The 11695-nt window shown below is 42.4% G+C and overlaps 1 protein-coding gene and 1 pseudogene across 10 annotated transcripts in view; one reads left to right on the forward strand and one right to left on the reverse strand.

Moving 5' to 3' along the window:
* Nucleotides 1–11011, reverse strand: part of LOC104994470 — a 25923-nt pseudogene extending 14912 nt beyond the window's left edge.
* MGA (MGA, MAX dimerization protein) overlaps nt 1–11695 on the forward strand; it is a 148464-nt gene that overhangs the window by 37786 nt on the left and 98983 nt on the right. For 5 of the 10 annotated variants that reach the window (XM_010847993.1, XM_010848001.1, XM_010847998.1 and 2 more), the window contains exon 1: nt 10708–10813. The exons of 2 other annotated variants lie outside the window; for them this stretch is intronic. The gene's annotated coding sequence lies outside the window, so the exon portion shown is untranslated. 3 more of the 10 variants (XM_010847997.1, XM_010848003.1, XM_010847996.1) reach the window with 3 other exon arrangements.

An 11695-nucleotide genomic window follows, 5' to 3' on the forward strand; every position in this document is an offset into this window, starting at 1 on the left:
CCTTGAGTCCCTTGGACTGCAAGGAGATCCAACCAGTCCATTCTAAAGGAGATCAGCCCTGGGTGTTTTTTGGAAGGAATGATGCTAAAGCTGAAACTCCAGTACATTGACTACCTCATGGGAAGAGTTGACTCATTGGAAAAAACTCTGATGTTGGGAGGGATTGGGGGGAGGAGGAGAAGGGGATGACAGAGGATGAGATGGCTGGATGGCATCACTGACTAGATGGACGTGAGTCTGGGTGAACTCCAGGAGTTGGTGATGGACAGGGAGGCCTGGCGTGCTGTGATTCATGGGGTCGCAAAGAGTCGGACACCACTGAGCGACTGATCTGAACTGAACAACTAGGCTTGCCTAGTAGCTCAGATGGTAGGAGCATCCACTTGCAGTGCAGGAGACCCGAGTTCAATCCTTGGGTTGGGAAGATCCCCTGGAGAAGGAAATTGCAACTCACTCCAGTAATCTTGCCTGGAGAATTCCATGGACAGAGGAGCCTGGCTGGCTACAGTCCATGGGGTGGCAAAGAGTTGGACATGACTGGGCGACTAACACACACTCAAAAGTGCTAGGCACTGTAATTGAAACTGAGGGTACAATGTTGAGGTTAAAAAGGATACAATTTCTAATTTAGTCAGTTTGTGGGGGTGGTGGGATAGGGGAAGAAATAAGACAATGAAATAATTATACAATTAAGTATAAAAATTAGAACTGTGGTAAGTTCTAGTAAGGGCAGTTATGTGGTGCTTTTTGAGATCATATCATGATCAGTAAGTCAGGGATGTTGAAACAACAGGAAAATTTGGTGATTGGCTAGACCTTTGGGCAGGTAAGGAAGAGGCAAGTGTCAAGAATTGAGTTTCTGATGTGAGCAAGTATGTAGGTGTATATAGAGAGAAGTCTGATTAGCTTCTAGTCTTGTCATCTTCCACATGGTCTTAACCAGTGGCCAGAAGTAGTTTTCTTAAAACATGTGAATTTGAGTATTTCATATATCTTCTTATAATCCCTTGAATGACAGTTTTTAGGTTCTCAGTTTCTTTAGTAGAGCATTTTAACATTGAATAGCAACAGGCAGAATCCCACATTATACATTTTTGTCTTTTGTTTCTTACAAGATGAATTTCCACCTCTTATTTGCTAGGTAATATGAAATATGGCCCCTTTGCTTTTTCTAGACCTATAATTACGCTTCTCCATAGATCACAGACTTTTTTAATTGTAGCCATATTACAGTACTTGTGCCCCCTGAAATGTATTCCCTCTTCTGTCTTTACACAGGCTGCTTTCTGTCTGAAGTACTATTCTTCTGTACCCACTATGCCTGCTGCTCTTTCATACCTTGTTAATTTCTAGTCATTCTTCACTTTTTCTGGGAGTTCTTTTCTAACCTCCGTCGTCTGGTTTTGTTGTTCAGTTGCTCAGTCATGTCCGACTCTTTGTAACCCCATGGACTGCAGCATGCCAGGTTTCCCTGCTTTAACTATCTCCCTGAGTTTGCTCAAACTCAGTGTCCGTTGAGTTGATGATGTCATCCAGCCATCTCATCCTCTGTCGGCCCCTTCTCTCCTGCCCTCAACCTTTCCCAGTATTAGGGTCTTTTCCAATAAGTAGTTCTTCGCATCAGGTGGCCAAAGTATGGAGTTTCAGCTTTAACATCAGTCCTTCCAATGAAATATTCAGGACTGATTTCCTTTAGGATTGACTGGTTTGATCTCCTTGCAGTCCAGGGAACTCTCAAGGGTCTTCTCCAGCACCACAGTTCGAAAGCATAATTCTTCTGCACTCAGCCTTCTTTACCGTCTAACTCTCACATCCATACATGACCACTGGAAAAACCATAGCTTTGATTTAGTCTGATTTAGCTATCGTTCATTTGTGCTTCTGTTTTCTCCCTGGACAGAAAGGCATAAAACAATAGCTTTATTTTTTGCTGTCATTATTGATTATCTGATAATTGATTGCAAGCTCTTAAGAGCAGAAATCACGTCTTGTTTTTGTGATCTGTGTATGGTAAATACACAAAAAATGTTTGACTGGAGGAGTTAATGAATTCTATTTTATGTCAGGTACCTTTGCACAAACTATTTTCTAATTAGGATACGTTTCCTCCTTTGCTTTGTCGACTTCTAGACATCCTTTATTTAACCCTAAGTCTTCCATGATACTTCAGTGACAGTTTCTTCATTCCCTGTGCTTCTCTAGTTTTTCTTTTGTACACCCCTGATAAATGTTTGGCAGTACAGAGTAGGGATCTAAATGTTTGAATGAGTGAATCATGAGCATCGTGGAGTTATAGACTGGATAAATATTTCCCCGGTGTCCAATCCATTTCTTGGGGTAGGTTACGTCTACACGGTACTAATTGTACTTGTTGCATTGATCTTCATTATTTTATAAAGACATCCCTATCTCCAAATTCTAAATAGTTTATTGTAGTTCTCTTTACTGACTATATAGCTACTGCCTTCATTGTTTTTCTTTTCTCTCCCATTAATTTTATTTTTCCTTCAGGAACGAGCTCAAAAGTCCTCTCTTCTTTGTAACCTTTTAGAATCCCTAGACTGTGTGCATTCCTATGGTGTTCCTAGAAGGATTTTTCCAAACTGCCAAAAATAACTTTGCAATATTATTATCCTGTCTTTTCATCTAGAACTCCAGGGGACTTATTTTTATTCATTCTTCTATCCCTGGTTCGGTGCCTTGCACATAGTTGGTGCTTAACACATATTTCTTAACCGATTATATTCTTATTTAGAGACTGTTGGGTGGCAATAATCTGGAATGAAAAATATCAGGTCTGTGTGTGATCTCTACAATCTATATATAGATAATTTGGATAATGTACTGTGTTCAGCTTGCTTGAATAATCTTTATATTCTGTATTTCAATACATCCTTTTCCTTTCATTTAATAGGTATTCCCTGCCCTCCAGTGGTTAGATCACAGCTAACATTCTTAGTAAGGGTAAAGATTATACAATCCTTTTTCAATGTTTGTTTTAAAGTTATATTTAAAATCTCAGATTTACTTCTCAGATAAACAAGTTTTTGTTTTTTTTTTTTTTAACCCCACTGTTTTTCCCTTGGATCATCGAAAAAACAAGAGAGTTCCAGAAAAACATCTATTTTTGTTTTATTGACTATGCCAAAACCTTTTGACTGTGTGGATCACAATAAACTGTGGAAAACTCTGAAAGAGATGGGAATACCAGACCACCTGACCTGCCTCTTGAGAAACCTATATGCAGGTCAGGAAGCAACAATTAGAACTGGCCATGGAACAACAGACTGGTTTCAAATAGGAAAGGAGTACGTCAAGGCTGTATATTGTCACCCTTATTTAACTTCTATGCAGGGTACATAATGAGAAACGCTGGGCTGGAAGAACCACAAGCTGGAATCAAGATTGCTGTGAGAAATATCAATAACCTCAGATATGCAGATGACACCACCCTTATGGCAGAAAGTGAAGAACTAAAGATCCTCTTGATGAAAGTGAAAGAGGAGAGTGAAAGAGTTGGTGCTCAGCATTGAGAACACTAAGATCATGGCATCTAGTTCCATCACTTCATGGCAGATAGATGGGGAAACAGTGTCAGACTTTATATTTTTGGGCTCCAAAATCACTGCAGATGGTGACTGCAGCCATGAAATTAAAAGACACTCCTTGGAAGGAAAGTTATGACCAACTAGACAGCATATTAAAAAGCAGAGACATTAATTTGCTGACAAAGGTCCGTCTAGCCAAGGCTATGGCTTTTCCAGTAGTCATGTACAGATGTGAGAGTTGGACTGTGAAGAAAGCTGAGCACCAAAGAATTGATGCTTTTGAACTGTGGTGTTGGAGAAGACTCTTGAGAGTCCCTTGGACTGCAAGGAGATCCAACCAGTCCATCCTAAAGGAGATCAGTCCTGGGTGTTTATTGGAAGGACTAATGTTGAAGCTGAAACTCCAATCCTTTGGCCACCTGATGCGAAGAATTGACTCATTTGAAAAGACCCTGATGCTGGCAAAGGTTGAGGGCAGGAGTAGAAGGGGATGACAGAGGATTCGATGGTTGGATGGCATCACCGACTCAATGGACATGAGTTTGGGTGGACTCCGGGAGTTGGTGATGAACAGGGAGGCCTGGTGTGCTGCAATCCATGGGGTCGCAGAGAGTCGGACATGACTGAGCAACTGAACTGTTTTTCCCTTATGTCTGATAATGCTTGAAGTGTAGCTTGACCTACCTCTTCTTTTGTTACCATGAGCCACTATGTATCCCACAGTGTTTCTTAAGTATGCATTGATTGAGTGGGTGGCTCACTCAGTCTGACCTTGGTGCTTGGTTTCACTGCATTGTTCTCACATATCTCTATCAAGGGTGTAGGATCTTGCCACAGTGGTAAAGGTATCTTGTTTTCAGTAATACTCTCTGTACCCCACTAACACATACACTCAGAGTAGCCTGCTAATCATGTGCTTGTCCTTTAGTCTGGATTGGGGTGTCTCCTGGCTCTAACATCTTCCCTTCCACTGTTTCTGATGAGGAAAGGCTGACTCTTGACTTCTTGGCAAGGTGATTTATTAACCTGGCCCAGGCCTCTTTTATGTTATTTTTTTCCCCAGAAGACCAAATCTTAGCTATCCAGGGAGCTTGGTATATGGCTAGCAGTCATTTCTAAACACCTGCTGCAAATTTTCAGTGGTATATCATGAAATAAGGACAGTGGAGTACATTTTTTTCTATCTAAATGTATTAAAAATAAATGACTATTATTCCTCATGAGATACGGTCTCCTTGATTTTTGGTCTTAAAATACCCATTATTTTGGGAATTCCCTGGCAGTCCAGTGGTTAGGACTCTGCACTTCCATTACAGGAGGCCCAGGTTTAATCACTGGTTGGGAAACTAAGATCCCACAAGCCATGAGGAATGGCCCCCTGCAAAAAATAAAAAAAGTCCATTCTTTAAGAAAGAATGGTTAATAGTAGGTGGTATACTTTGTAAGATAAAAATCTGCTTACCTTGTGATAGTCATTTAAATCTTTTGGGGAAATTTTACTGTTTTGTGGTGTACTAGTAGTCTCGGACGGAGAAGGCAATGGCACCCCACTCCAGTACTCTTGCCTGGAAAATCCCATGGACGGAGAAGACTGGTAGGCTGCAGTCCACGGGGTTGCGAAGAGTTGGACACGACTGAGCGACTTCACTTTCACTTTTCACTTTCATGCATTGGAGAAGGAAATGGTAACTCACTACAGTGTTCTTGCCTGGAGAATCCCAGGGACGGGGGAGCCTGGTGGGCTGCCGTCTGTGGGGTCACACACAGTCGGACACGACTGAAGTGACTTAGCAGCAGCAGCAGCAGTAATCTCGGAACCACTATGTTGATCACCATAGCTCATTTCCATGAGGCAGTGTGCCCTTCTTGCAAAGTAAGCATGATTTCTTTCATATGCATTTGCAGACAAATTTTCAGTGTATTTTTCTGTCATAGATTTCTTGATTTTTGCTTGATTCCAGTCTTGCAGTTTACTGTCTCTCGGTCATCTTCTTTGGCCAGTAGTTCTAGTTTTTGTTTTTGTATGCTCCCATGTGTGTTTTAAATCCCTGTGCTGCTGTAGGCTATAAACTTTTTCCTGTTCTTCTTTTTATGCTTTCCTGGATAAGATGTTTCTTCTGAGGGCTCAATACTACATTGAAAATATTTATTGTTTACTTTTCTTTTAGACCTATTCTGTTTTTGCTTTGTAATCCTTCTGAAACTAGTTTTCTTTTTTTCTTTTTCTTTTTTTTTGAAACTAGTTTTCTGAACTTCATTTATTTTTTACTGATTTCTGACATCTCCCTCTTTAAATATTACTAAAGCAAATTCACTGTTATCCTTTCATCTTGAAGATATTTACTGATTTTTTGGTATATGCAGATGGCAGTCTCTGTTATGACTTTTGCTTTTGTTACCAGATGATAAATTATGGAATCACAGTATTTCTCCCAATGCAAAGAATCTGCTTGCCTTTGGTGATTTCCCAGGTAATAGTCAATTAAAAGTCATGCATGCAAAGGCAGTCAACAACTAGTTGGATTTTCCTTCAAAACTGTTCTTACCTCTTGAAGCATCTGCCCTGTCAATAATATTTATCCATTCCTCTCAGGAGAAATTAATTTAAGAGTCAGTGGTACTACAACAAAAACTGTACACTTTTGGAAAATGTTGGCCAAAGTAGGATGTTTGTTTGTTACTATTAATGTGAATATGGTTTAAAGTAGTATGATCCTGTTTTCCAAATCCCAAATTTTTACACAGTAATTCAATATTTGATATTTAGACTTGCCTAGAAAACTGGGACCTATAGTTTCATATTCATTTGTTCAACAAATATGTGTCTGGTCTGTTCCAGGGATTGTGCTAGGCGCTAGAATAAAGCAAACAGTCTAGTGGGCAAAACGTTCATTAATGCATAATTTAAAAAATAATTACAGTTGTGGCAGGTGTTGTAAGAAATACATGGTAGTGTGAGAGCACAAAATAGGGAGATATCTGATACTGATGGTTAAGGAAAGTTTCTTGAAGAAGGAGATTTAAATCTAGGCATGAAGGATAAGTAAGTTAGGTTTGAGGGATCTGAGAAGATCTTAGGCAAAGGGTAAGAAATATGATTGTGCAGGCTTAAGATATGGGGCAGCAAGAGGAAATGGTGTTTCTTCATGAACTTTGATAACATTCCACCACATTTGTTTCTCTTTTCCATTCTTACTTTTATTAATAGATATTAAGAGATATTTTCTAAAATATGCTTTTAATCATATTACTGTACTGATTAAGAAAGTTATTTTTTTAGGAGTTTTTTTGGTGTGGACCATTTTTAAAAAGTATTTATTGAATTTGTTACAATATTGGTTCTACTTTCTGTTTTGGTTTTGGCTGTGAGGCATGTGGGATCTTAGCTCCCTGACTGGGGATCGAACCTGCACCCCCTGCATTGGAAGGCAAAGTCTTAACCACTGGACCACCGGGGAAGTCCCTGATTAAGAAACTTTTAAAGCTATTCATTGGATAGATTATTAGAGCTGCTTCAGGGCAGGAGTCCTGCCACTTTTAAGACCCGACACTTTTAAGTTATACATGTTGAGCCAGTTGTACTTTATCTATATGAGTTGGTTTTAGTTGCAATAATAAATAGTAGGCAAAGATGGAGTTGTATATAAGCTGATATGATCCCTTCTTTTTTTTCTGCCTAGCACATAAGTTTTTAGTGAAACGTGGCTAGTAAAAGTTGTTGTTGTTGTTGTTGTTTTTTGGTTAAAAAACAAAAACAAGCCGCTTTTGCGACCTAGTCTGTATGTAGCTCATATTCTAAGAATAGTCTTTATTGTATTGAAATAAGATACTGTACTGTTCATGGAGTTCTCGAGGCAAGAATAGACCTTGGAAAAGACCTTGCTCCTGGGAGGGATTGAGGGCAGGAGAAGAGGGAACGAGAGGATGTGATGGTTGGATGACATCACTGATTGAATGGACATGAGTTTGAGCAAACCCCGGGAGATCGTGAAGGATAGGGAAGCCTGGCGTGGTGCAGTCCATGGGATTGCAAAGAGTTGGATGCGACTTAGCAACTGAACAACAAGAGAGTATAAACGGGATAGCAACCCAGGAGTTATGAGGGGTGGTGCTGGTCTCATCTGAAGAGTGTCATCATTTTCTCTTTTAGTCATTTGAGGGAGGTATGTCTTCAGTAGAAATTGGAACTGGGAAGGTGGGATCTGAATAGACTGGATAAGGAGTATAGTTTGTCTTGCTGGTGGATTCTGTTTAAGTTGTGCCAACTCTTTGGAGTTCTAGTGCAGACATCTTAACAGTACATGAGTTGCCTGTCTTCTCTCAGCATATACAAGGCACTCAAATATTTGTTGAGTAGGAAAAATGTTCATGTAAATTGATAGGGTTTATGTGTTTATAAAGAATCTTGGTTCAAAACTGTACTTTTTAGCCAGATTTAGCATGCATTCTTTATCCCCACCCCCCTAATACTTGGTAAAATCTCTTTGAAAGCCCAGCAAAGGAAATCCAAGGGAAAGCTTTTGTTTCAGGCTAGATGAATAAAGTGAGTTTAGAGCTCATTTCTCTAACTGAAATGAGAGAACTCCAATAGAAAGGAGCAGGATCTCCTGGCACTTGAAGCTCGGCCCCAGTGATTCAACCACTCGGTCCCAATGATTTAAGTGGATTCAACTTAAACAGAATCCACCAGCAAACCAATGTCACGTGGAAACTCCTGGAATATTCCAGAACTGGGCAGAGATGTAGTCACTGAGTGTTCTTCAACTGAACCACTGAGGTCTGCCTGTGAAACTCACAAGCATCAATTCTTGCAGTTAGTTTGGAATTTTAAAAAGTTGGATTATGTAAGCCTTTTAAAGGAAGTCATTCTTATATATGCAAAGAATACACCAAGGATCCCAGTCTGAGAAACACTGCATTAAACACTGAATGTAAACACAGAGGTTACTTGAAGAAGCCAAAAGAAAAAAGTGGTACTAGCATGATACGATGTTGGGCTTCCCTTGTAGCTCATTTGCTAAAGAATCTGCCTGCAGTGCAGGAAACCTGGGTTTGATCCCTGAGTTGGGAAGATCTTCTGGAGAAGGAAATGGCAACCCACTCCAGTATTCTTGCCTGGAGAATCCCATGGACAGAGGAGTCTGGCAGGCTACAGTCCATGGAGTTAGAAGAGTCAGACACGACATAGTGACTAAAGAGAGAGAGAATGATGTTAAATCAAAAACAGGCCACTAAAATGGTGTGGCAATGTTATTTTTAGATTACATATAAAAACATTTTAATAAGTTCTCAGATTCTTGATAGTACATCTCTAGCTCTTTATAGGTTAGGCAGATTCCACTCTGAAAAAATACAAGTAGTCTACCTCTCCCACCAGGAGATCCAGTGCTGAATCTTGAATTTTTTTAAGTGCCTGGCATTTCATAATGTTTTCTTGGTGTAGGGAGAGAGAAGCAAAAGAAAAACTCCATTCTCCCTCACCACCAAGGTGTCCTCACAGATTCTCCAATGTTAATTTGTTCTTCTGGGGATGCATCTCTGGCTAGACATGGTTGTTAACCAGTCATCGTTCATTTAGACTTTAGGATTAGATGCTTAAATAATAAGTCAACACAAATTTTATTTTTGCTTCAGAAAATGCAAATTTTATAAGAGGAAACCTTAGACTTTTGAGAGGAAGGCATTCTTGGATAAGGTGGGAGATTCTGAAAAGGTGGCTTCCAGGAAAGAGGTTCTTGGAGTCAGGGAAGAGGAGGAAGGTGTGGAAAACTTACTTTTCAGTTTTGCCTAGGATCTTGCATATTATTCTTTTGTTGCACTGGTAATGCTGTGGTTGACAGTGCTTGAATGCGGGGCTTCAGAGCAACTTAAGAAGTCCGTCAACGTTAGCCTGCATGTTTTCCATTCCATACTTATTTCAGCAGTTTCTCCTCATGGTGTGGCGTATCCTCTCAGGAAGAGCAGAAGGAAGAGAAAGAAGACCCTTCCTAATATGCCTGGAGTCCAGCACAGATTAATAAGTCTTGTTGGATAAGCCTCTTCTTCTTGGCTGTTTTCTTGTAATCGCCTCTTTCTCCTTCACAGCGTTTTATATTAAGTCACCTAGCCGGTAATAGGTTCTCAGTATTTGCCAATTCTTCTAAGAGAGTGACAGGAAAGTGGAAACATGGACCACAGTTTATGCTCTCTTACTTCCTACTTCTCTTTTGCCTCTTTTCTCCCACTTTAAACGATTGTCTTTTTACTGGATGTTAGCAGAGAAGAAAGAATGGCTTGTAAGGGGGGTAGGTAAGGGGTATGGAAGAAGATATTTTTGATATTTGGTTGGGAGAAATATCATACCATCAAGTTAATTCAGCAGTTGCTTGAAACATCATACTTTTTTGTTTGTGCCTCATAGCTTAAATATCTCGAACAAACAAAAATTAAAAACGCAGGATCAGGGCATTAACCTTGGATAATACACTCTATCGTGCAAAATTCTCATTTTCACGTTTTACTGTTTTTTATCGACATCTTTCTATCAGGTGAGCTAGTAGCAATTCTTCTTCCCTTCTCACTTGGCACTGAGGTTTTCGGACTCCTCCCTACTTTACTAGTGGTCTTCGGTCGTGGATGTTGCTAAATTGATCACCCGTCTCACAGGATCTTTTCTTCAAGGTTTCCCGACGTCGTGGTCCTCTCCAAGACCACAGCACATTGGGGAGGAAGATCTCAGATTCTTTTGACGGGCTAGTAAAGCCTTGGAGGCTGCGGAATCTCACGTGGGTGGGGCTGGGCGCAGCAGGGGCGGGGCCAGCGAGGAGCCCAAGGGAAAAGGTGGCAGGCACAGATGAGAAAACCCGCGGGCAAAGGTTTCACAGTTTTCACGAAGGCTTCGTGTGCGAGGCTGAGGGAATTGGGATGCCTCCCTCCTGCCTCGCCATTCTTGATTCTGGAAGCTTCAGTAGGCTTTTCTCGGTTGGTGGTACCCGGAAAGGCAGCCGCTTCAGCTCCAGGGGCGGGTCCCAAGGGTCTTGTCGCAGCTCCCGGGCCGTTTGGCCTCCTGGCGTTGGGGGAGGGGCGAGGGAGGTGCTGCTCGCGCCTCCTTTTGCGCTTGCGCGACGGGCTCCGAGCGGGTAGGAGCGCGTGCGCGATGACGTGTACGTCCTATGCGCGCGCAGGCTCTTCAGCTGGAGCGGACACACGGTGTGCGAACCGAACAGAATAACCCGCCCCCAGCGGGATGTGAAGGACTCCGGGTGAGGCCGGCCACGCCCCGCACGGTAACTCTCGGGCCCGGGTGGAGGGCGTCTCCTTAGTACTGGCCGGATTGGAGTTTTCCGAGAGTTTGAAGCTCTTGTGTATTTTTTACGGTGTGAGGAGCGTTCCACTGAGCGATCTTCGCACGCCCCGGCCAGGCCGGGCCTTGCGCGGGGCCGCCTTTGGCGCGCGCCTATGGTCTTCTGAGCGAGGCTGCGCATGTCACCTCGCGCGCGTCCCCGGCCTCACTTCCGCGTCGCGCGGCGAACTCGGAACATCGACGCCAGCCAGAGCGGCCACGAGGCGGGCGGGGTGAGAAGCGCCTATGGCGCAGCCCTGCCCTCGCGTGTGTGGGGTGCTGCACCGCATGGTACGATCCGCGTGACGCCTTCCAGCCAGTCGTGGGGCTTTAGGTCGAGAGCCGTGCTTGTGCGCTTTGCCTTTTAGAGCTCAGGTCTCGGCGTTCCAAAACTCCGAAGGAAACGGTGCTGACCTCGCTTTTCTAAGGAGCTGTGTGCAGCATATTGACACCTGTATAAACCTTTGGTCTAGCATGTAATTTCCTGACAAGTTGTTTGAAGCAAGACCGCGAGTTTAATAAAGAAGGAGGTCGAGGAAGTGAGCTGTATAGGACTGGGAACTTGGTAAACAAAGGACCGGTGGTTCGTAAGTGCAGAAATGAGGGCGGGGAAAACAGGTGGGAAGAGCAGGTGATATTTTCTTTTCCCCTCTGTGGGGCACCCTTTGGCCAGTTCTCTGTGTGGCTTCCCGCCCCTGTTAAATGGTCAAGCTCTGTGCCCTCAGCAGTAGGTGGGTCTGGGATAGAAATACACCGCTCCGAGTACTAGCAATCAAAGTTAAGGAATCTGCTTGCGAGGAGTATAGAAAATTTAGGGATTATTTCA

Source organism: Bison bison, unplaced genomic scaffold, assembly GCF_000754665.1.
Source record: "Bison bison bison isolate TAMUID 2011002044 unplaced genomic scaffold, Bison_UMD1.0 scf7180017864259, whole genome shotgun sequence".
Classification (NCBI taxonomy): Eukaryota; Metazoa; Chordata; class Mammalia; order Artiodactyla; family Bovidae; genus Bison; species Bison bison.